Source organism: Microtus oregoni, unplaced genomic scaffold (assembly GCF_018167655.1).
Source record: "Microtus oregoni isolate MIOR12 unplaced genomic scaffold, Mior012 000030F_ref0000283, whole genome shotgun sequence".
Classification (NCBI taxonomy): domain Eukaryota; kingdom Metazoa; phylum Chordata; class Mammalia; order Rodentia; family Cricetidae; genus Microtus; species Microtus oregoni.
The window spans coordinates 7,667,029-7,694,716 of NW_024543089.1; positions in this window are offsets into that span (position 1 = coordinate 7,667,029).

Below are 27,688 nucleotides of genomic sequence, written 5' to 3' on the forward strand. Positions count from 1 at the left end.
TTTTGTATACAATATATGCCCTGATGTATGCCCGCATGCCGGAGAAGGGCGCCAGACCTCAGTACAGATGGTTGTGAGCCACCATGTGGTTGCTGGGAATTGAACTCAGGACCTCTGGAAGAGCAGCCAGTGCTCTTAACCTCTGAGCCATCTCTCCAGCACCTGTAATTTTCTTTTTCATTAAACAATGTTTAAAGGGAATTTGTCAAGTACAGTTCTGCTTCATTTCTATGATTAATAGTATATTACATCACTTGTTCACAAAGAATGAAAAAATTTCTGTAGCAAACATGACCTCATTCTGTAACATTATGTGATTGACAAGTATTCCAAAGGATTAGAAATATCATTGTAAAGCCAACAATCATATCCACAGATTTCAGAGTTTGGTGCTTATTAACACTGATTCTGACTCATTTCTGTCTATGTGATATATTGAAAGGAGAAAATATGACTTAAATATAGTTTTGGAAATATAAAAAGCTGTTACATTCACAGCAAGTTGTGGCAGATAAAGGCATGTTTGTCTGTGAAATTTTTAAGTGGTAAATTTAAATCATGTAATTCTCATAGACCTGTGGGTCATAGAAATACTTTTTGAAAATGGAAATTTTAGAATAAAATCCCAAACCTTTATATGCATGCAGTTTAGATAACCCAAAGATTTTAAATATTCAATGCACAAAACTATGAAGGATCCAAGTATAGTCACAATGAATAACATATAAATATCTAAAATAATGCATAAAATTTAATAAGTAGATTATATACCAGAACAGAAAGATCTTTAAAGAAGAAATTAAAAATCCTAAAAAAATACTTTTAAAAATTTCAATGCCCTCATCAGTTAGCAAAATTCTAGTGAAAATTATCTTGAAATTTTTATCTTACCCCAGCCAGAACTGTGGAGAACAACAAAACAACCACCAACAATAATAAAATAGATGAGGCGAGGGGAACTATCATTCATTGTCTTTATGATTACAAACTGGTTCTGCTACTCTGTATACCCATGTGGAATATCCTCAGAAAGATAAAAATAAATTTACTACATTTCCTAGTTATACCACCATTGCATACACTAAAAGGTCTTGACAACCTACTTTACAGTTAATTTCACAGTCATTTTCATGGCCTTCTAATTCATAATGTCTAGGATATTGATGCAAATTTAAGATTCTTACACTGCCCAATGGATATTGAACATGAAGTACTAATACATTATGTGAATGAGGTAACCCAATCCCTGAAAGACAAATGAAGCATGTGATTTTGAATCAATATTTCAAATATCAATATATAACCTGGGTAAAAGCAGACACCATGAAATGAATAGGTCTGAGTGAGTAGGGAGCATTGAAGGAAATAGCAAGGTACAAACACTTGAAGATGGGAATTGGAAGAATGAGGATGGCTTTAATTAATGACGGAAGTGCAAAGTTAAAACAGAAGAAGGAATGCAGTTTTTCAAATTACTATAAGGGCGTCTGAAAATGTAGAGATTCATATTATTATCTTCCTAACTAAAATATACTTGAGTATGCATATAAATCTACATATATATTTTAATCAAAATTTGTCCATCTAGTTTGATGGTGTCCCCACACAATTTTCTGATTATCTAGAAACCAAAACCAAAATTAAACAAACAAACAAAAAACAATCCCAGACTAGTGAAGCCCTTTATCACTTGCAAAATTCTCGAAACAGAATTGTGATGATTTCAGAAGCTCATCTGTGTGGAGTCTTTACAAAGCTCTTGGAAAACTCATTTTAAAATGGATCTAGGCGAGGACGATACAGCACAGCAAACCTAAATGAAATCTAAATGTTTTCAACAAAAATGGGTTAAGAGTAAGGCCTGTTTCTTCGTATCAAACAACTCTTAAATGGAACGTGAATCTAGCTGCTTTTTCTCTCTTCTTTGGCAAGGACTATATTCAAATCCTACTTATGGTCAAAACACTTTTAATAGTTAATACAATTTTTTTCCTGGTCTTCTAATATACTTCAAGGCATGACACTTCAGTTACTCATATAGCTCTCAATCAGCATTCAACTATAAGGAAATGTGTTAGTTGGAATTCATGTATAAGAATTAGAAAACTCTAAATCCAAAGGTCTGTAAGAAGATGAAACTGAGTAAGAGTTATCACTCAACAGGCAAAAAAGAAGATGGACAGATATTAAAGAAGACCTCAATAATCAGTCCATACATTGATTTTTATGTTCACTCCATTTAGCTAATGAATTATTTCAAATCTCTATATTTTCCTTTAAATTTTTTTCAAACAAAGTAGCTTTTCTATCATTATTTCTGCAATTATATTTTACTTCTTCTTAGTAAATTATATTGCAATATAACATATAATATGGATGAATTAGAAACACAGAGACTGGTTTAAATCTTATTTTCTTTTTTTTTTATTCTGATGCGGTCCCGATTTATAATTTTAATAAGCTCACTCATGAAAGCTGCATAATTTTTCCCATGGTGAGTTTAAAGTTAATATTTGTTCTAAGTTATTATTGTAGCAGTTACTAAGACCTGTAACTCACTTACAGCACCTAGGAAGTGGTATAAATTTTAAGAAACAAGGAAGAAGACTATTAATTACATCTTATTTAAATTCTGGCAGAGTTTTACTTTAAGTCAATTTCATCTTCTTATGTCCTTGGGTTTTAGGTGTTTTATCGGTTCATACATATGAAATTCATGCAAATGTCAAGCACTTGAGGACTCGCTGATGAACTATTTACATAACAAGGCATCTCTATTATACATGGACATTGTTTCTATATCACAGCAGAGGTATATGGGAAAATTATTAATTAATTCATTTGAATTATTTGAAAGACTAAACAATGAACAATTAAACAAAACATGGAACTAATTAACCTACTTAAAATCACTAGCATTTGCCTACTATAGAATATGTAATAAAAATTGTTGAAAAATATCTCAATAATTAGGCTAGCTAGAATATTGGGAACAATCTTTAATGCTTTTTATGAAACAAGTACAAAGACTGAATATATACAAAATAATTACTGTTTTTGACTGTCCATGCAAATAAAAAATTAAATACAGACCTTATATAAAATGAAGGCACAGTTGGTTCAATTTATTTCAGCCATGCACATTGATTTATATTAACTTCTCATTTCCTATTACTTCCTTAGTGCTGCTGGTTTTCATGGGTGGTTTATAATTCATCATTACGTTCAGTGAAGCATATGACTCCTTCTACATGTATAAAATAAAATGCATGGTTTGAGACTGCAGAACTACATATGGGCCTTTCCTCACAATCCGGGTTATTATTTTCTCAAATTTCAGTGAGGCTGTAGCTACAGCAGCACCTTTTACAGATCATCAGCACTGTCAAATGCATTCAAGAAGGCAGTTAAATAGGCTTTGGCAATTGCAAAAGTGAAGGATGAGATTTTTCTGTGTTTAACTGTGAGGGGAAATGCAGGATATTCTAGCAGTGAGACAATCCGTAGATGACATATTCATTATTTTTCCACAAGTCTCTTTTCAGTACACCATGAAGAAGAATTATCCTACCTTCTTCTTTTACTGATTATCATGGAGCAGATATTAAACCTGCTTTTGTAAAGAATATAGATTTTATGTTGAGTGTGTAAAAATTAATGCTCAATTTCTTGGGCATGTATACACACACACACACACACACACACACACACACATACACACACACGATGTCTGAAGTGTCCCATATATTGTTAGGGACATTAGAAGTTGAGAAAATTTCAAATAAACTCTAACATGAATTAAAGATTCATTAGCTGATGAAGTATAAGTATAATATGAAACAAATTGCAAAATACAAATAAAGAAGACATTCCCTGTTAGCAACAGCAGGAACTTAGAACAAATACAGTAATATAAACTATGTGAGTCCAAAAAAGTGAAAGTCACAATATGTTTAGAAAACTTGACATAAATAGAAACATTCAAGTAGTTGAATTAAGTTTTTATTGAGCAATGATATCTATCAGTTTTCTCAAATACATAGACCCTGTTATTACCAGTTTATTAAAAACAAACAACAGATGTTCCATGAGACACCTACTTAACTGATGCTGTCTGTTAATAACTACTTTTCTCCTGACAAATACAATAACACTGATATACATTTTGCTCAATATTTTTTTCTTTAGTGAGTATCACACAGATGCACAGTTCACTCAGCCCTTTGTCACCTATAAAAGTCAATTAAGCTATTGATTTTGCATGGCTGTTGATGCTGCCACAAACCACAAGACAGTGTACTCCATCAAGTTTTCAAAGATTATCATTAATATTGAAGAATTTTTTTCAATCATGAATTGTTCTTATTTTGAATATTTATTAAATAGAAAATGTTCTTTCAATGTTTTATTTGAGCTAAAACTAAGATAATTGAAAGTATACTTATCAATGGATATCCTGTAACACAGTTTGTCCATATGTGTGTGGCGCTAAACTGGGTAAAAATATACTTGTCTTATCAATGATGTGTTATTTATAGAAAAACTTTTAAAAATCTTTATTCTAGTCTTTAAAATGTACACTATTTTCTTGTTGTCTCTTGCTACCCTATTGTGTAATAGCACATCAAAAATTTTCACTTATCTAAGTAACTTACAAATTATTGATTTGATCAAACTTTCCTCACCCTCACCCCTCAGTGTAATTCCTTTCCCCAGCATTTAGAAAATACCACAATTTTCCTGACATGTGTAAAATCAAAATGTTTAGACTCAGCAAAAATGTGCAGGTGATGTGGAATTCCCCTCTATATGCTGTGAATAGCAATGGTTAATAAAAAATCTGTTTCAGCCAGTGGCTTAGGAGAACAGAGGTATGCCAGAAAAACTGAACTGAATGCTTGGAGAAGAAGGTGGAGCCATTATGGGGTAAGGCAGAAACCTCATGCTAGTGAATACCCAGGAATCTACAAGGATTACCCCAGTTAAGACTCCTAGCAATAGGAAAAAGGATGCCTGAATTGGCCTTCTTCTATAATAAGTTGACTACCCTACTTGACATCCTAGACCCTTCTTCTAGTAACTGAAGGAAGCAGATGAAGAGAACCACAGACAAGCACTGGGCTCAGATCCTGAAGTCCAGTTGAAGTGAGAGAGAGGAGGGGTTATATGACAAAGAGGGGTCAAGGGAAACCTACAGAGAATGCTGACCTAAGCTAGTGGGAGCTCATGGAATCTGTCTGGACTTACAGCTGTGGAGGCTACGTGGGGCTGAACTAGGATTACAATGCTAATGACAGTTGTGTTCTGTGACCTTTTTGTTGGGCCCCTGGCAATGGGATTGGAATTTATCTGAGAACATGAACTGGATTTTTAGAGCCCATTCTCTATGGTGGGATGCCTTGCTCAGTCTTGATGTAGGGGGTAAGGGCTTGATCCTGCCTCAACTTGATATGCCGTACTTTGTTGGATCCCCATGGGAGGCCTTACCCTCTATGAGAAGTAGATTGGGGGTGTGGGAAAGAAGTGGGAGTGGGAGGAGGTGAAGGAGGGGGAATTCAGGTTAGTATGGAAAAACAATTGGAAAATTTAAAATAAAAACTGTTCAAAATTCTTACCCATAAGGGAAATCAAATCAAAATAACTTTAAATTTCAATCTTAAATCTGTCAGATTTTTTTTTATTATTGAAAAAATTTCCGCCTTCTCCCCGCCTCCCATTTTTCTCCCCCTCCCCCCACTCCTCTCCCCCTCCCCCCACTCCTCTCCCCCTCCCCCCACTCCTCTCCCCCTCCCCCCACTCCTTTCCCACACCCTCTCCAGTCCGGAGAGCAGTCAGGGTCCCCTGCCCTGTGGGCAGTCCAAGGTCCTCCCATGGGTCTAGGAAGGTGAGCATCCAAACAGGCTAGGCTCCCACAAAGCCAGTACATGCAGTAGGAACAAAACCCAGTGCCATTGTCTTTGGCTTCTCATCAGCCCTCATTGTCCGCCATGTCCAGAGAGTCTGGTTTTATCCCATGTTTTTTCATTCCCAGTCCAGCTGGCCTTGGTGAGCTCCCAATAGATCAGCCCCACTGTCTCAGTGGGTGGGTGGGTGCACCCCTCGCAGGCCGCTGGTGGGGATGCAAGTCTATCAGAATTTTTAAAGTAAATATAATTGATAATTCGTTATGGACAGAATATGAAGTGAGAGAAACATTCTTCCTTTACTGGTGGGTCTGCAAACTTGTACAGGCACTTTTCAAATAAACATGGCAGTTTCACAGAAAACTGGGAACAGATTTACTTCAAGACCCAGCTGTACCACTGCTTGACATATATGTAAAGGATACTCTGCCACACCACAAGATCACTCATTCTGCTATGTTCATATTAACTTTATTCCTAATGGGCAGAACCTGGAAACAACTGAGATGCCCCTCAACCAAATTCTTACGGGTAAAGATAATGTGGTACATTTACACAATTGAATATTAGTCAGCTGTTAAAAATGATATCATGAAATTTACTGGAATATGGGTGGAACTAGGAAAAAAAAATATTCTGAGTGAAGTAACCCAGACCAAGTAAGACAAACTTGTTATATGCTTATTTATGCGTCAATAACTAGCCATAAAGTAAAGGATAATCCACAGACACAGAGAGGCTACGTAACAAAAAGCCTCAAAAAGGGATGCATGAATATCGCTGTGAAGGAGAAACAGAAGAGACATTGCTGGTGGACAGGGAAGGGCTGTGGATGTTGTTCTGGATGGAAACCAGAGGGATCAGCTGTGGGAGGATTAAGCAAAAGAACACTGGGTGAGACAACTGGTATCCGGTGTTGGGGAGCTTCTCTGGGAAGATGTAGAAACCTAATACAAGGGAAACTCTCAGGAATCAATAAAGGTGACCCCAGCTAAAAATCGGAGGAATGGGGAATAAGGAGCCTGGAGGTACTTTTCTCTTTAATCCCGTTGTTTATGATTAATTGGATTGTTATATCAGCAGACTTTGACTTCAAAACTCTTAGGGTGTCTGAATAGGAAGTGAAGCTTAAATTGGTATGGTTGATAGCATGTGTGGGGGGAAACAGTGATGTGGGAGTAATTTCTTATTAATAAAGAAACTGCCTAGACCCATTTGATAGGCCAACCCTTAGGTAGGCGGAGTAAACAGAACAGAATGCTGGGAGAAAGAAGCTGAGTCAGGGAGTCGCCATGATTCCCCCACTCCAGACAGACACAGGTTAAGATCATTCCTGGTAAGCCAGCTTGTGGGCTACACAGATTAATAGAAATGGGTTAGATCAATATGTAAAAGCTAGCCAATAAGAAACTGAAACTAATGGGTCAGGCAGTGTTTAAAAGAATACAGTTTCCATGTAATTATTTCGGGTAAAGCTAGCTGGGTGGCGGGACACAGCCCGCCGCTCCCTATTTCGACAGAGTGGCACCCAACGTGATAATGAACTCCACGTAAAACCTGAGAGGGCTTAAAAAGGAGAGAGAGAGAATTTAAGACAGCTTTTTGCTGTTTGTGGGTTGCGTGCAGCAAAGAAATTGTCCTGACTCAGCAGCAGGAAAAAACTGGCTGTTTTAAAATGCAGGCTTTCTGGGCTGTGCCGCCACTGCGATCTCTGTCTGGCTCCTGAGGGAGACAGAGCTTTTGAATGGAGCATTTGGAGTAAAGCTCTATGGCTTGCTTGATGGCAATGTGGACTGCTGTGTGCCTGGAACTGTGTGTGGCTCAGGGGCACCAAATGGCTCTGAGGCAGGAGCGGCTTGGCTCAGCTCTGCCATGCTAAACTGTGCTGGTCTCAGACTGGAACTACCGTAATTACCATAAAAACAGCGCAGTTAAGGTTTCAACTGGGCAGGACACAGACGGTACCGTATTACCTGTACATGACACAACTTAAGTTTTTAATAACTGCTTAACATTTTAAGAAATGCTCCTGTATAGTAAAAAAAAAAATGTTACAGATTCACAATAGGACAGATTCAGACCACTAAATGAGTCACACTGTTGGATGAATGTAGGTAGGCTTCAGAGAGAAAAAAAAAATAGAGAATAAAGTTAATGGTTTTAAAAAAAAAAGGTAAAGTCTTTAAAGAGACAAAATACAGATAGTTAAGAGATTAAAAGAAATAAAGAAAAATAAGCCATGTAAAAATGGAAAATTCACAGAGAGTCTGGATTATGTACATTGTGTTTTCTTTAAAATTTTTGACTATGAAGGAGCTAAGTACAGAGAGACATTTCATTCTATGGGCTGCCAAATGGAACCAAAACGGATATCATGAGGGTATGACTTCAGAATTTGGGTCTAAGGATATGATGCTTTGGAAAGGGTCTTCTTTTGTTTTCACAGAGGACCAGACCCTGTGGATTCCATCTATCCTGATATGGTATGATAGACCACGACCTCCTGAAAATTTACTGTGAACACCCTCAAAAAATTACTTCACTCAACTGGCAACTGAGATAAACCTGGCACACAGGTTACACCCTAAATGATCTGATTAACAGCGCCCCCATTCAGCAGTAAGCAGTTTGGAGAGAAAAAACTGCGCCCATGTTCCCAAAATATTGTTTGTAAATGTTCTTTTACATTTAAAGGGGGAAATGATATAGGTATGAGTAATTTGCATTGGTGTGGATTTTACAGTCAATTTTGTTATATGTATATGTATTTCTGATCTTGATTAAGGTATTGTGATTGTGTAGTTCATTTAAAAATGTAATGTATAATTAAGAAATATAGGTTAATGGTTAATCATCAATAATAGTCAATCTTGTAGTCATGTTAGTTAGATTTTCTAGATATATAGAGATACATTTCAGTTAGATAGACATTCTTCATATCTTTCAAAGACTGCAGAATAAGGCATTTAATGTTTTAATAACTTAGGACTTTTCATGACAATGAGACATATCTGCTCCTGGTGGCACCAATCTACTTCGAGAGGAAGATGGGCATCGAAGAGGATCCTTATGGAGTTGGATAGCCATTTGGGCAAGAAACTGCTCTTTCCTGGACTGTTGCATAAAATGGACACAGAGAACCCGCAGAGAGAGGACTGCTGAACTTGCCTAAAGGTGAGACGGTCTTTTGGGGTTCATGACTCATGAAAGAGTCTGCGAGACATTCTGCAGGACACAGCAGATAGTGACTGAACTGTCTTTGAAATTTCCTGCTTCATGGAAATGTCTGCTGGATACTATGGGCCTGAAGGCTGAAGATGGATGCCCCAACCATTCAAAAGAACTTTGGGTGACTATCCAGGCAGCAAGATGTCTCTGTCATTTCTAGAGTTTTCTTATTTCTTGTTTACTTAGGTAGTATTATATCCTTCTGGAGTCTTTGATGGAGTTGAAGAATGAATAGTTATAGTTTTCCTTAGTTATGATAAAAGATAAAATAGATATAAATATTGTAACTGTAATTCTTGCTTGATAACTGTTTTGCTATATGTAATTTTACTATGTTAAAGTTAAAGCCTTTCTTTTTTGTTTAAACAGAAAAAGGGGAAATGATGTGGGAGTAATTTCTTATTAATAAAGTAACTGCCTAGACCCATTTGATAGGCCAACCCTTAGGTAGGCGGAGTAAACAGAACAGAATGCTGGGAGAAAGAAGCTGAGTCAGGGAGTCGCCATGATTCCCCCACTCCAGACAGACACAGGTTAAGATCATTCCTGGTAAGCCAGCTTGTGGGCTACACAGATTAATAGAAATGGGTTAGATCAATATGTAAAAGCTAGCCAATAAGAAACTGAAACTAATGGGTCAGGCAGTGTTTAAAAGAATACAGTTTCCGTGTAATTATTTCGGGTAAAGCTAGCTGGGTGGCGGGACACAGCCCGCCGCTCCGTATTTCAACAAAACAGAGTTTTGAATGTGGTTAGAAGTAATGACAAATAAAGAACAAGAGGACAGGTATACAAATAAGTTGATACTCAGTTGTGGAATAATCATTAGATAGAAGGACATAGACAAGGAAAGTTAACACTTGTATATTAGTGGGATGTTACTAGTTAATTTAATGTGGTTTCCTGACATATTAACACTCCCTGTTCATAAGAATGTTTCTTCTTTGGTATTAAATTATCTTTGAAATTTTGGTAGAATTCTGCAGTGAACTTATCTGACCCTGGGCTTTTTTTTTTTTTTTTTTTTTTTTGTCCAAAAAATTTGATGGCTGCTTCTATTTTCTTGTCTGATAGGTCTATTTAAATTGTTCATCTGGTCTTGATTTAATTTTGGTATGTGGGACCTATCCAGATTATTGTCCATTTCATTAAAATTTTCTAATTTTGTAGAATACAGGATTTAGAATTATGACCTAAAGATTTCCTCAGTGTCAGTTTTTATATACCCCTTTTCATTTATGATTTATTAATTTGGATATTCTCTTTCCTTTTTTTTTGTCATTTTGGATGAGGGTTTGTCTCTTGTTGATCTTCTCAAAGAACCAACTCTTTGTTTCATTGATTCTTTGTATTTTTCAATACAAAGAAAATACAAATTTATTTGTATATTATTTGTATTTCTTTGATTCTTTTTGTTTCTATTTTATTGATTTCAGCCCTCAATTTTGTTATTGACTGTCATTCACTCCTTGTTGGTAAGTTTTCTTTTTTTTTTTGTTCCATAGCTTTCAGGTGTGCTAATAAATAGCTAGTGTGTATCCACATACTTTATGTAAGCACTTAGTGCTATGATATTTCCTCTTAGCACTGTTTTCATAGTGCCCCATATATGGATATGTTGTGTTTTCATTCTCACTGAATTCTAGAAAGTCTTTAATTTATTTCTTTATTTCTTCCTTGAACCACTGTTGATTCAGTTGAGCATTGTTCAATTTCCATGAGTTTGTAGGCTTTCTGCAGTTAGTGTTGTTGTTAGATTCTAACTTTTAGCAATTGTGATTTGATAAGACACTGGGATTTATTCCAACTTTTTCATGTCTGCTGAAATTTGTTTTGTTACTAAGTGTGTATTCAGTTTTAGAAAAGGTTCTATCAGGTCCTTAGAGGAGGGTATATATATTAATTTATGTTTGGGTAGAGTGTTCTGAAATTCTGTTAAGTAAATTTAGTTTGTCTGTTACATGATAACTTTCTAGAAGAAAGCCAGGCAGCCAGGGTACTTATTTTGCATGTACACTGGATTCAAAATAATTTCCATTTCAAAGAGTCATATTTTGTGGTATATTCTGCAACTGTCCCGGATGAACTAATGGGAGGATTAGAAAGGGAAGAGTGTAAAAAGTTACATCAATTTTGCAATGAAATCTAAAAATGTTTATGAATATTCAAAAATATCAGTCTTATTCTCTAAGACACTTTAGCGATGCCACTTCTGTCTTATTGATATTAGTGTTACCCTTGCGCCTTTGCTAAACATATCATCCCTTCTTTAAGTTCTTTTTTACTGCCTGCTAAAGATTCCCATCAGTTCTCATACCAGCTGGTCTATTAAAATGGTGCCTTAGTCCTTTTTCTCACCTTTAAAACTTAATCAAGGTCTAATATCCTTGTCCTTTAAAAAACCAATGAATAAAATCTTATTGATCAGACAGAATAGACTTTTGAGTAATATAACATAATGATATAATGATGAAGACCTGATTGCAGATATTAGCATTTCAGTATTTATCTTAAATAAAAAATAAAATAAAGTCCTTCCTAAAATCAATGTGGCCTTCTTATCGTTAACCTTATGTTATGATAGATGAATAACTGAGGACGTATTTGGGCTTCCTTAGTATATGTCTATGTGTTTTACTTTACTTTACCTTGTCGAAAATTATACAATGAAGAGTTTCTTAATATAACTTATTTTCTGGTTCAAGATGTGATAATATCAGTTATACAAATACTCATTGTTCAAGATATAGTTCATGAAGTAGTTTTTAAAGAAATGCTTTGAAAATATTCTATCTGGTATTGTATTGTTCTTCAGATATGGTATCTTATTGTAAAATATTCATTTATATTTAAACAAACTGCTACAAGTAAGGATAATAAGTGTATCTACTCTTTATGACAAATGCAATATAACAGAAAACATATAAACATCAGTCCAAATGCAGAATCATATGTCTTTTAAAGTCACTAAAAGACATTTTAAGTACTGCATAAATTTTAAAAGTGTGTCAATTTCTATATCCTTATTAAGGAAGTTTCACTTTCAACTTTATCAAATCATTTAGGCTGTGTTTTTCTAGAATGAAATTCAAAAAAAAATGTTTCATCATCACATTCCCTGTTAAAACTGTATGTAACATTAGCATGTGTTCTGAAGTGAACTTCTCCCTGAGGCCAGGTGTTGGAGAAATCTGTGTCTCAGTGATATTTAGTGAAGACTTCAGCTTGCCCAGATGTCTCCAAAGTAATTTACTTTGCAGCAACAGTGAGCTTTGGTGTCAGAATTAGAATCCTTTGAAAATACTTCTGTTTAATTACCAAAATTAGTTATTTTCATCCCCAGCATTGCTTATAGAAGTACTCTATTCTGTAATTGCATCTGCAAAATGACTCCTAATAGGTGAGACACACAGAATTACTCCCTTACTAAAATGATCAACAGAAGAGATCAAAGCAGCCATATTGTGGAGACTTTGATAAATTAAGCTATCTTTCTTAGCTTGATAGCAATCATCCCAATAAATTAGTGAAGTTAATTCAAAATATGAATACGTAATAAAGGAACAGGAAATTATAAATCAGAGAGAAAACCATATCAGCCAGAATGGCATAAGATAGAAAACTCAGCTCTCTGTTAGTCCATAATAATTGCAATGGATAGGCCTTACTTGTAATTTATGAAAAATTATCAAATATGAAATAGATAAAAGGAATAATTTTATATTAGAACAAGAAAAGCAATTGGAAATAGAGAAAATGGTTTGAGAAGAGAGACTTATTTATACAAATCTTTAGGGGGAAGTTGTTCATTTATTCCCTGATGGAAGGAGGCCACTTGTTCTTCCTGGCCACCTGGCTAGCTTAGACAAGAAATCATCACACAGAAACTGTATTAATTAAATCACTGCTTGGCCCATTAGCTTTAGGTTCTTATTGACTAACTCTTTCATATTAATTGAACCCATTTCTGTTAATTTGTATATCACCACGAGATCATGACCTACCAGCAAAGTTTCAACACATTTATCTCTGGAGGCAACTCCGTGATATCTCCCTGATTCCACCCTTCTTTCTCCCAGAATTCAGCCTAGTTTTTCCTACCTACCTAAGTTCTGCCTTGCTAAAAATCCAAAGCAGTTTATTTTTATTCATTAGTGGTAATCACAGCACACCAAGGGGACTCTCATATAACCTCCCCTTTTCTGTTTAAAAAAAAAAGGTTTTAGCTTTAACAGTAAAATTACAGATAACAAAACATGTATCAAGCAAGAACTAAAGTTACAATATTTATATCTACTTCATCTATTATCATAAATAAGGAAAACTATAACTATAAATTCTTCACTCTATCAAAGACTCCAGAAGGATATAATATTACCTAAGTAAACACAAAGTACATTGTAAGCAACTTCTAAAACTCTGGAATTGACAGAGACATCATGCTACCTGGACAGTCACTCAAAGTTTTTCTGTACTGTTGGGGCATTCATCTTCAGCCTATTCTCCCATAGTATTCAGCAGACTTTTCCATGAAGCAGGAAATTTCAAAGACATTGCTGCCTATATTGGCAGTTTATCAGGCACTTTCTTCTGTATCATGAAGAATGTCCAGCAAACTCTTTCATGCAGTAGGAACCCTGAAGAATCATGTCTGCCCTTTACTCAAGTTCAGCAGTCATTTCTCTGTGGGTCCTGCATATCCAGTTGAGCAGTTCAGACAGGAGCAGTTTTTTTTTTTTTTTTTTTTTGCCCAAAATGGCTAAAAAATTCCATAAGGAGCCTTGATGTCCATCTTTCTCTTGAAGTAACTGGTGTTGCCAAGAGCAGACATGTCTCACTGTAATGAAAAGTCTTAAGTTCTGTTCTTTTATTATTATTATTAAAAATTTCTGCCTCCTCCCCACCTCCCATTCCTTCCCCCTCCTCCTTCTCTCCTCCCTCTCCAGTCAGGGTTCCCTGCCCTGTGGGTAGTCCAAGGTCCTCCCCCATCCATCCAGGTCTAGGAAGGTGAGCATCCAAACAGGCTAGGCTCCCACAAAGCCAGTACATACAGTAGGATCAAAACCCAGTGCCATTGTCCTTTGCTTCTCATCAGCCCTCATTGTCCGCCTTATCCAGAGAGTCTGGTTTTATCCCATGTTTTTTCAGTCCCAGTCCAGCTGGCCTTGGTGAGCTCCCATTAGATCAGTCCCACTGTCTCAGTGGGTAGGTGCACCCCTCATGGTCCTGACTTCCAAATGAGCAGAAGGAGGGATGACATGAGCAAGGAAGTCTTAAGTTCTTAAACATTTTAAATGCCATATTCTGAAGGTCTCTGAAAGATTTGAAAACTACCTATCTAACTGAAATATATCTCTATACATCTAGAAAATCTTACTAACATGACTACACCTTCTTTCTTTCAGCATTCAATTTAGTTTTCCTGCCTAGCTCTATTCTACTAAGCTACTAGCCGAAAAAACTTTATTCATTAACCAATAAAAGCCACACATATACAGAAGGGCATCCCACATCACATCTTTTGAGCAAATTTAATTTTTAAAAGTATACATTGTAAATTAAATTGATACTTAATTTTAAAGCAAGAGATTGTGATAAAATATTGAAACAAGATAACTTTTGTGGGATTCATTTTAATTTAATTAATTTCTAATTGCAAGATTTACAATGTTCCAGAAAAAAAAATTGTAGCACATTTATTTTTTTCAACTGCTCTGTTTTTGCTGTTGTTCAGGTTGGTTTTTGTGATTTTGTTTTGTTTTGTTTTGTTTTGTTTTGTGGCAGAGCCTGGAAGGTGCTGTCCAGGCCGGTCTTTATTGTATAACTGAAGATGACACTTAATTCTTGATTTTCCTACCTCTTCTTTCATGTCACATTTCTTCTGAAAACAATTATTAATATTAAGTAAATTTCAGGAAAATAGTACATCTATCCATTAAGAATCTTATTGGACATAGCATTATTCTATTCAATTGTTGATATTAAATGCAAAAAGCCTATTTGTATGTACAGCATTTGATACTTACAAGACAAAATATTAATAGGTAATAAACATTGTAGTGTCTGTCACATGAGATTATAGAATTTCTCTCTTATTTATCATAGCATACTCAAAGAAAATTCTAGAAAAGTCCAGCATAAATTTAGCAATAATTACGAAGCTGAGTAAAACAGACATACTCTTTTTCCTTGGAATGGGGAATGATAAAATATTGGCATCTCAGTTACTTTTATATTTATATTGCTATGAGAAAATACCATGTCTAAAGCAACTTATACTGTATTAAGGTATTACTTATTACTAAAGAAGGTATCATATCCAAAACTTTCATGTTGGGAGAATAGCTGCAGGCAGGTAGGCATGCACAGGTGCAGTGAATGGGAGCTTATATCTGATCCCCGAGAACTTAACCGAGAACATTCCACTGGAATGGAATGGGATTTTGTAACCTCAATGATCATGTACATGTGACAAACCTCCTTCTATTTAATAAGGGAGCATTGCCAGTGTATTTCATCCATTAGAGGTCATTTTATAGATGTGATTACAGAAAAGAGAAACTGTATGAAAAATGTTGGAGATGAAAATAACTAATTTCTGTAATTAAACAGATTGTTTTTGCAAAGAATTTTGATCCTCTGAAAAAAAAAAAAGGTCCAAGAACATCAGATCCCCAGTGGAAAAAGGAAGCAAATTCATAGCATCAAGAAAATGACTATGTACATGATAAAAATAAGATATGTAAGCATGACTCTGTTGTGAGGAGAGCAGCGGGTTGTGTCCCGCCACCCGGCTAGCTTTACCCGAAATAATTACACGGAAACTGTATTCTTTTAAACACTGTCTGGCCCATTAGTTCCAGCCTCTAATTGGCTAGCTATTACATATTGTTCTAACTCATTTCTAATAATCTGTATAGCCCATAAGGTGGCTTACCAGGGAAGATCTTAACCTGCGTCTGTGTTGGGTAGGAGAATCATGGTGACTCTGACTTGGCTTCTTTCTCCCAGCATTCTGTTCTGTTTACTCCGCCTACCTAAATTCTACCCTATCAGAGGGCCAAGCAGTTTCTTTATTAATTAACTAATGAAAGCAACAGATAAGATACAAGATCCACCTCCATCATGACTCAAGTCCCGAAACAGATGAAGACAAAAGTGGGTAATTGAGTTGTGTACACTTATTTCCTCCCTGTTTCAAACTTGAAGTTTTTGAGAATTTCTGTTGTAACTCCTTTTTTCTTTTTTGTATGTATTGTTTTGGAGTTGTGTTATACTCCCCCACCACACAAACACCATTCTTTTTTAAATGTGAACTTTTTTGAGTTGATTTGTTGATAATATGCTACTTGGGTAATTTGTACCACTGAAGTTTTGATGAAATTAAAATAGAAAAAAGAAAGAAAAAAGGGTTCCTTATAAAAAGGGAGAAACCATTTAATCCTTCCCAAATTGTACCAATGTGGGCACAAGTATTCAAATATATGAGTCTATTGGGAGAATTTTTGTTTAAACTGCATTAGTTGGCTATCTCCTAACCAGAAGAGATTGCTATAAAGCAGGACACTTTCCCTAAGGCCACCTGAAAGAACAGTGTACATATTCCATTCTCTGCTTATTCTTGGAGCACAGCCCTTCTGTAGGAATGCCACAAGTTATGTCACTGATTTTCAGATGGTATCAATAATTTGATATGCTCATAATATTCACTTTTTGTTGGACAGAACTTTTGTGCTGTAAAATGTATTGTTAGATTTTACACTGTAAAAAATTAAAAAAAAATGGTTTCTAGGACAACTATTTATTTCTTACTTGAGGCAGGGCGATAGCGCAAGCACAAACAAGCCCATGTAAACTCAAAATCATCAAGCAAAATTGGCCAAGACAACCTGTCAGTGTACCGAAAGCATGGTAACTAATGACGGGCACTCCTAGCCAATGACAACATACCAGCATGACCATCAGTTTCATAGTGATCAAACAGAAACGTTAATGCAACAGCTTAATTTCCCCAACTCCATAAAAATCCCCTTGATTTTTTTTTATCATAAAGCACTTCTGTATTGGAATCTCCCAGAGTCTGTGTCTCTAAAATCTACAACTGGTGCCCAGCCTGGATGAACCCTTCCCTTTTGCTCTTTTTTTTTTTGAAGGGAGAGGGGGTTCCTTACCCTATTTTGGGGCGTATTTCTTTTTTGTTTGATGATCTGGTTGCTGTCCCCCATCAGTGGCAGCTCTCCTAATTCACAGAAAGACTTTGGTCCTTCGACTATGAATGAATCGCCTTTCCCTTCTGGGATTAGAATGTTCCATTCAGAAGGTGACTACTCCCCTAGCTTTACCTTGGAACTGAGCACGGGGAAAAAGATGCATTTGGTGCCACTCATCCCATCTTGTGGCCGCTTTTTTGTTTGCTGCCAATCCTGGGGCCCATCATGAATGAGGCCCCTTTCATGGAGAACGGGGCCTTTTGTTCTCCCCCAGCGCTGTATTCCAAGGGCCTAACTTTCTTCTTCAGTCTCTTCCTCCTCTACCATGTTCTCCAAATTAAAGCTCAAGAAACATTTTTCTCTCTGTTCATTCGCTCAGTCTGAAGTTCTGTAGAAGGCATCCTTCAGTGGCAAGGAGCCATTGATACTTCCTCCCCTGCTGGGCCTCTGGAGATCACATCAGCCTTCCAGTCCTAGGTGGAAAGAGCAACTTCAACTCCTATGGTGGTGCTGAGACCAGTGAGGGGATTGGATAGTGTTGGCACATCCACTGGAGAGAGGTGGACTCACCACTTTAAGAGGCTGAAATTGAGTCTTGGAGGGGGAACCTTGAAAGATGGAGCAAGAATGAAATGGGACAGAGAGAAAAGGTGCTCAGTTTTATGGGTGCTGAAGAAGCTTCCCCTGACCCAGCAGGAGTGGTTCCTGGAGAAGAGGAGGCTTGACTGACCTCAGGGAGAGGAGACAGCCTCAGTGGCAGAAGTGTCGCCTATTGTTCTGAAGTGAAGGATAAAGTGAAGGAGGAAGTCACTGGGAGTTCTTTGTACCACCCAAGGCATCCCAGCCTTGATTTAGTTTTCCCTGTTCTACTATCACTGAAGTCTGCGCAACCACAGCTCTGCCTGACAGGGAGAACACATTTGTGGTTAAGGTAGAAGGCCTTCAGAGTATATTTTGACATTTTGGAGACAACTGATGCCTTTTGTTTTTCTCTACATTTTTCTCTGCTCCCATCCTGCCTCTTCTCTCCCCTTCAACTGTCTCCCAAGGTCCCAATGTCCACAATTTACTCAGGAGATCTTGTCTTGTCTTTTTCTACTTCCTATGTAGAACTGACTCACTTTATGTAAAGACCTGGGTGTCTGACATCCAGAAGTTGCCCTGCCTGGAACTCAGTGAGAGTAACTATCACCTGAAGCAGTGGGTTTATGGGGCCCTTCCGACTGACCATCAAAGTCCTTCTCCCCTAGTTCTGCCTCCATTGCTGCCTCCCACTTTGACTCAATGGAACTGCTTCCTCTGGAATTGCCCCCTCGTATTCTCATTTTGGAGGGGCCTCCAGCAGGGACAGCCTATCACTCTTAACCCTCCCCTGTTACAGGGCGAGTCAGAGGGTGCTAAGGAGGATCAGCTCCACTCAGTATATCCTTGGTTCTATGACATGCTCTCTTGACTCAAGGCTGCCAAGTTAGCGCTGGAAGGAGGCACCGGCTCCCGTGGTCTCCTGGTCCATCAGAAGGAGACAAGATACAATGAATAAAAGAAGATATATGAAAGAGGAATAAAAATAAAAATAAAGAATTTCTTCAGTCACATCAGTGATGTGGGAGTGTCATATATCAATCTGTTGATTTCATTGGTTAAGCAATAAAGAAACTACTTGGCCCTGTGGGTGGAGTAAACAGAACAAAATGCTGGGAGGAAGAGGAAGTGAGGTCAGTCTGGACAGCTCTCCTCTCGGGAGCAGACGCCTGAGAGAGAAGCCATGCCCCGCTCCCGGGCAGACACACGCCATGAAGCAAGCCGCCAGGTTAGACATGCTGAACCTTTCCTGGTAAGATCAGTGCTCACCGATTATTAGAGATGGGTTGATCGGGATAACAGAATTAGCCAGTAAGGGCTAGGGCTAAAGGGCCAAGCAGTGTTTAAATGAATACAGTTTGTGTGTTGTTATTTCGGGTAAAGCTAGCTGTGTGGGCGGCTGGGGTGCTGGGGACGCAGCCCCGCCGCTCATATTACTACACATCAGCAATCAAAATTATACTGGATATCTTGAAAATTCGAATATGAATCAAATATCAAACAATGATAGAAACCAACAGCAATTCAGAACTATATATTTGTAAGCTATTTTGTTCAACAATCAGCAAATTCAGTCACCAGTCTTAATGAATTAGCAACTGTTTTAATGACACTGTTATTTGCAAAAATCTAAGAGTGGAATCAGGCAGTCATCAAGTGTTAGAAGGGACAAGTATGAAGATCACAATGATGAAAAGAGGGTAAATGTCTGCTATTATATATGTAAATATTGTGTTCTTAACTAATCATGTGTTTTCCTTATTTCTTCATATAGTTATCAAGTGGTAGAAGCATTTTCTTTCAATGTTTTTTCACTATCTTGTAAACAATAAAATTTCTGACACACCACTGTTTACTTACAAACGTGATAACTATGCCAGTTATTCTTTTATTCTTTGAATGAGAAAATTCTTATATTTTTCTCTCATGTAATATTTTGTATCTAATAACGAGATATTTCTATAAGTGACAAATGAGAAACATTTGTTTCTGGTAACTATTTCTCTAAATCCATCTTCTACACTAAGTGCATATTTCCAAATATGCCAGGTTATTTACTGGTAATGTATTCTAACATTTAATGATGTTGATTTGATAACTGAGTATCATTACTGTCAGAGATGCTTAAACTATTAAAATTAATAGTGGATGTTACAGTGTTGCTGATGTGATTTAATATTGCTTGGAAACTTGATCAGTTGGCATCTATTCTTTCTCTTTTAGGTTTTAATGTAGCTCACAGCAGAGACACATTACTTCTTTATAATATAGATAAACATTGTGCTTTTGTTCATTTGTATATTTTTCTTGTAGCCATTGTTGTTATTTTTTGTTACAGTTTCATTATCTAAGGCTACCTTTACATCTTTATAACATTGTACAGATGAAGATGAACTTAAACTCCTAATCCTTATGCCTTCAACCAACCATTGCAAGATTTTCAGCATGTACCACCATACTCAACTTCATTTCACCTTTTCTTTTCTAAAATGGCTTTATTGCTTATTTTATGAAGTAATAAGGGCGGCGGCGGGGCTGCGTCCCCAACCCCCCAGCCGCCTGCCCAGCTAGCTTATGCCCCGAAATAATTACACGGACACTGTATTCTTTTAAACACTGCTTGGCCCATTCTCTTCTAGGCTAATTCTCACATATTAATTTAGCCCATTCCTAATCATCTGTGTGTAGCACCCCAAGGTGCGCTTACCAGGGAGATTCTAGCATAGTCCATCCTGGGTCGGAGCTTCATCCCTGGAGCGGGGCATAGCGTCTCTCTCTGAGGCGTCTGCTCCCAAGAGAGCTGTGGAGTCTCTGAGCTCACTTCCTCTTCCTCCCAGCGTTCTGTCCTGTTTTCTCCTCCCACCTATCCTCTAACCAATAAAATGGGCCAGGGCAATGCCTTTATTAGCCAATGACCTTCCTCCATCATTTCCCCTTTTTCGGTTTAAACAAAAAAAAAGGCTTTAACTTTAACATAGCAAAATTACATATAACAAAACAGTTATCAAGTAAAAGTTACAATAATCTTTATCATAACTAAGGAAAACTATAACTATAACTAACTATTCTTAACTCCATCAAAGACTCCAGAAAGATACAATACTACCTAAGCAAACAAGAAAAAAGCAACCTTCAAAACTCTAGAAATGACAGAGACATCTTGCTGCCTGGACAGTCACCCAAAGTTCCTCTGTACCGTTGGGGCATCCATCTTCAGCCTTCAGGCCCATGGTATCCAGCAGACATTTCCATAAAGCAGGAAAATTCAAAGTCAGTTCAGTCTCTATCTGTTGTGTCCTGCAGAATGTCTCGCAGACTCTTTCATGAATCAGGAACCCCGAAAGATCATCTCACCTTTAGGCAAGTTCAGTAGTCCTCTCTCTGCGGGTTCTCTGTGTCCAGTTTATGCAATAGTCCAGGCAAGAGCAGTTTCTTGCCCAAATGGCTATCAAACTCCATAAGGTGCCTCTTCGATGCCCATCTTCCTCTTGAAGTACATTGGTGCTGCCAGGAGCAGAGTGTCTCATTGTCATGAAAAGTCCTCAGTTATTAAAACATTAAATGTCCTATTCTGTAATCTTTGAAAAACATGAAGAATGCCTATCTAAAATATATCTACGCACATCTAGAAAATATTAACTAACATGACTACAAACTTGACTATTATTTATGACTATCTATTAACAACTTATATTTCCTAATTATACATCACATATTTAAATGAACTACACAATCACAATACCTTAATCAAAATCAGAAACACTTATACATATAACAAAATTGACCTTAAATCTCTATCAATAAAGCAAAAGCTATACTAATGTAAATTATTCATATCTATATCATATCCCCCTTTAAATGTAAAAGAACACTTATAAACATTTTTTGGGAATATGGGCGCAGTTATTTCTCTCCAAACTGCTTCCTGCTGAATGGGGGCGTCGTTAATTAGGTCTTTCATGGTATAACCTGTGTGCTAGTTTCATCTCAGTTGGCAGTTGAGCGAAGCAATTTTCTGAAGGCGTGCACAGGAACCATTCAGGAGGACGTGGTCCATCATACCAAATCGGAATAGAAGAAATGAACAGCGTCTCATCCTCTGTGAAAACAAAATAAGAAACTCCTTTCCAAAGTATCATATCCTTAGATCCAAATTCATAATATCTATGTTGGATTAGTTCAGAAGTATTTATAAATAAATATCTTTTAGCATCTGTTTCTCCTTCCTCAGCATTTAAACAATTCAAAGAGAGCATAATAGCATACAGTATAAAAATTCTCTGTGTATTTTCCATCTTTGTGCAGCTTTGTTTTAACCTCTATTTTGTTTATTTTTACTTTTAACTCTTTGCTTTTTGAGACAGGTTCTCTGTATCTTTGACCTGAAGTAACTCTGTAGACCAGGCTGTCTTTGAACTCTCAGAGATCCGCCTGTCTCTGCCTCCCAGGCATTCAGGATTAAAGGTGTACACTACTACACCTTGAACTCACAGAGATCTCTTTGTCTCTGCCTTCTAGGCACTGGGATTAAAGGCGTGTGCCACCACACATAACAACTCTCTTCCTTTTTTTTGTTTTTTACTTTAAGAACTTCAACTTTTAGTCTGCATATATTTTTAACACAGTGTAAACCATTTAAAAATTTTCTTTGTCTTTGAATCTCTCTTTACTGTATATCTCTCTTTTTTTGACCACATGAGTCTTTAATTTACCAAGCAATCTCAGTAGGACTAAAGGCGTGGCTTTGCCAGCTAGATCCAGTCCATTCCTTAGCTTTCCAGCCTCATGGCGGATATACAGGCTGTAGCCATGTTTACTGCCACAACTGTATGGCATTTCAAGGTCCCTGCCAGCAAGTGAGCTACAACAGACAACACTCAAGTCCTCTCTCTTGGTAGCCGGCCCTCCTGCCTCAAACAGTCAGAGTTTGCCCTGGCAGGATATCCCAGAAAGCCAGCATTTTTAAACGGCACAGCTTTTTTCCTGTTACGGCTGAAAACTGATAAGCATGTGTTCAGCTTTTTGTCAACACCATTTAAGTGTTTCGTGGCAGGACCTCTTAATGAGCTGCAGGCTTTGCAGCTAAAGCTGAGTCAGGAAGCCTCTCTTAGATGAGGCGCTTGCTTGCCTCTAGTAAGCAGAGTAGAACTGAGAAAATGCTGCTACCAAGAAACCAGGCACAATGCTTTCATTTTGTTCTAGAATTACTTCCCAAGCTGTCTCAGGCTTTATGTGGAAGCAGTTGTCCACGTGGGCGCCATATGAAGTAATAAGGGCGGCGGCGGGGCTGCGTCCCCAACCCCCCAGCCGCCTGCCCAGCTAGCTTATGCCCCGAAATAATTACACGGACACTGTATTCTTTTAAACACTGCTTGGCCCATTCTCTTCTAGGCTAATTCTCACATATTAATTTAGCCCATTCCTAATCATCTGTGTGTAGCACCCCAAGGTGCGCTTACCAGGGAGATTCTAGCATAGTCCATCCTGGGTCGGAGCTTCATCCCTGGAGCGGGGCATAGCGTCTCTCTCTGAGGCGTCTGCTCCCAAGAGAGCTGTGGAGTCTCTGAGCTCACTTCCTCTTCCTCCCAGCGTTCTGTCCTGTTTTCTCCTCCCACCTATCCTCTAACCAATAAAATGGGCCAGGGCAATGCCTTTATTAGCCAATGACCTTCCTCCATCAATTTTATGTCTCTTAATTGAAATAGAATTCTATCACTTTCCACCCTTTCTCTCTCTCCAGTCCCTCACAAGTCCCCTCCATCTAACTCCTTTTTATTTTTACCCCTCCATCTCAAAATAATATCCCATTACTTCCAAATTAATGTTTTACACACACACAAACACACACACACACACACACACACACACACACAAAGAGAAGGGGAGCAGGAGAAAGAGAAAGAGAGATTGCTTGCTAAGTTTGCTTTTGTAGTTTTGTATACATAGGACGGACCACTTTGTATTGGACAATCAATTTGGATGCTCATCCCTGTGAAAGGCAAATTACCTCCCTCCGTGAGACTGCAGTTCTTTGCACTGATGTTTGTACCCAAGGAAAATGTTCCCTTTAGTGTTTTCATGTGTCTTGATATTGCCATTATTCAGATACAGACCACAAAAGAAACATCAATATTTTGATCTTAGATTTCAAGCCTCCAAAACTGGACAAAAATGAATGTCTACTTTTTAAAAACATCCAGACAGTACTCGTTCAATAGAGCATTGCCTTTAAGAAATGCTGCTAGACCATTAACAGAGGTTCTTAACCTTTGGGTTATAACCCCTTAAGGTTTTATATCAGATATTTACATGATGATTCGTAACAGTAGCAAAATCACAGTTTGTAGATGAAAGTTTCTGCAGTGATTCAGTACCCCCAAAACAAAGAGTTTTATAATAATTGTAAACTGTTTGGTCTTTAAGTTCAGGCTTATTATTAACTAGCTCTTACAACTTAAATTAACACAGCTCTTGTCTATGTTTAGTCATGTGGCTTTTTTTTCCTATTTTCAGTAGGACATTCTCATCTTGCTTCCTCTGCATCCAACTTGTGAATGACTCTCTGCCTTTCCTCTTCTGAGAATTCTTTTAGTCTGTTAACCCTGCCTATGCTTGCTGCCTGACCACAAGTCAATCAGCATTTTATTAGACTAATACAAGTGATAAGACTTTACAATGTACAAGAGCATTATCCCACAGCAACAGTTATAAAAAATGACAAAAACAATTTTGTGGTTGGGGAGTCAACAAAATATGCGGAACTGTATTAAAAGGTCATATCAATAGGAAGGTTGAGAATCATTGAAGGAATTCTGATAAATAAAATATTGACTGTTTTCTGTCTAAGAGGAAATAAACCAAGAAATATTACAGAGATACTTAATCTGAAAACTCCAATCTATTTGTATATACTTTCGGATAAGCCAGTTTTACAGGTGATTTTAAATTTCTATATTGAGTTGTAAAATTAGAATCAAGGAATAATGCACCAAATATTTTAAATGTTTATTGCAAAAATATATTCTTTACCCAAATTATATGACTGTTTAAAATTTTTCTGACTTCCCATCTCAATGAGAAGAAAGTATGTTAGGAATACTACACAGGAAGATAGTTTCTTTCTAAGAATTTTACATAAGTACCTAAGAAATATGCATAAAATGTATTTAAAGAGTACAACCAAGATAATCAGACCTAATATGGAAACTAAGAGACACCCCAGGGTGTGAAAGAGTGTCTTCGTCCCTTGGAAAGCAAGATACATGATATAGGATTAGTTAAATACAGAATCCATGGAATTCTCATTTTTCTTCCTTTTAAAATAAAAGTAGCATTTTTTATGTTTATTAGATTATCTATCACTATCACAAGGTTAATTTGTACAGCAGAAATTATCTTCAGTATGATTTCTCCTCTCCAACCAGAAATGTATGAGTTAAGATTTTTGAACTAGTATTTCATTTTAGTAAGATGTTAGTGATTTCTGAGAGAAACTTAATGTATTGTACAAGTGGTAGACAGTCATCTTTTGGTGTAAAGCAAATTAAATTATAGTAATAGTCAATAACTTACACATTTTGATAGTGGGGCTGATCATTCCTACAAGTATATGAAGACATTAGAAAAACATAGAATAAGGAAAGAACAGTGAATTGCAAGCACATTGGTTTTATTGAAGAGATTGGTGTTGCTAAAACCTACCCACCCAACGGTCAATCTCTTATGGAATACTACCTGAGAGTATCACATTTTTCTATTAATAAATCTACTCACTCAAGAACTTGAAATTAAGTGCTATAGCCCAATATCTGACCTGTGACCATTATCTTATCACTAATGTGGATAATAGTAACAGCTTTCAGTGGGACAAACTCTTAACCTAAAGAAAAGTAATTCTATCTCTACTGTTTTATTTTATTAAATTGTGTTTATTTTCTTTCAGATTAGAGAGATGGTGTTAACCAGATTTGAGTTTGGTATTTTTAAAATCAATTTTGTACAAACTATTTTATTTTCAGCTAGGGGAACTAAAAATTTAAATAAAAAATAACATTTTCTGTTCATTCTTAATTTAAAAAATTTATTAAAATATGATTACATTCTTTCTCCTCACTGTTCTACCTATCAATCCCTCCTAAATCTCTTTACACCAACAACTTTCATGCCCTCTCCTGATTCTCATTCAAGTTTATGGCCTTTTGGCTTGGATTGCTATTGCTGTCTATACACCATAAATATAAAAAATACAGCTTGTTTAATGTATTTAATATTGTGTATATGTATATGTTTCCAGGGCTCATCCCTACTGCACCTAGAATTCAGAGAATAGCAGGTAAAGAAAGGATAAAAATTTTGAAACTCCAGAGAACACATTGTCAGCTGTGAGACTCTATCTCCTTGAAATGAGAAGGAGGCTATACACATGGCACATTAACTACTTAGACCAACAAAATATGTACAATGAAACCACCAGTAGACATGCTAACCCAGAAAAGCGAATATCTCAAGGCTCTCCATCACTAGAAGAAGACTTTATGCAACTAAAAACTATAAAGAGAGTAATAATTAGTCATTTTTATGGATGAGTACCCTGGTTGTCAAATACCAGAGGAAAAAATTTACTATGGGGAAAATCATAGCAAAGAAAATATTGTCTTTGTAATATACACTCAATATGATTAAATATTAAAGAGAAATAAAAATGTAAAAATAGCATAGATGTTCTGTCTTTAAAAATAGTTAAGTTTTTATATTTTAAGTTCTTTGATTATTAACACAAAGTAATAAAATACATCTAAAAATGGTTGTCATTAAATATGATTTTAATTAGCTCGAGTTAGAATCACCTGGGGAATAAAACAGAGGACATGTACTAGAGTCCTCGAACATGCTTTATTCTCTCAAGGCTCATATGTTGTCTGAGGATATAAAATGGTCCAGAATATAAGTCCAGTATTTTAAGAATTTTACATTCTTTTGTATATATTACGATGCATAGAAAGATAAGAGAAAAACTATTAGGTACATTTAAAATAAAATCAGTTAAAACATTTAAATGTTTGCAACATCTTTGCTTTACCTTCTACATGTAAAAGATTTATTGCTCACAATTTTGCATATTTGATACAATACATAGACATATAGCTAAAAATGTATACTTCAACATCAGTAAGAAAACCTACATACTTAGAATCATTTTGGATGCACACTTTCAACCTTTTTAAAATTTTTATTGAAAATAGATTTTTCTCTCATACAAAACAAGAGTACCACAGTTTCCCTTTTCTCAACTCCTCCTAGCTTTCCCCAACTTGCTAAGTTCCCTGGATCCACACTCTGTCTTTAAGATTTAAAGCATTTGTATCTTAATTATTTTGTAAAATTATAAAATACATGTTTAATAGGTAGTATTTGCTTTAAAATACATTCAAACAACATCTAAACCTTTAGTTTATGGTTGCTACATAAATTTGTAAAGCAAATTAGCGGAAAAATAAGATTGAGACATAGATAATGATTTAGACTTGTTTCATTTTTAATTAACCACAACAATGGTAATAGAGCTGTTCTCCTTCTTATTGTGCTTCCCACCCACAGGCACACTCACGTAGAGGCAGACACAAATATGCGCAAACAAAGCTGAGCTGAGAGATAAGAGAAATTAACATAGTCTAAAATGTTTTAATTAAAGTGTGATGTCTCAGCACTACCTCCTCCCATTAATCAACAGATGGATTCACAGTGTAACTTATTACTTGCTGTTTT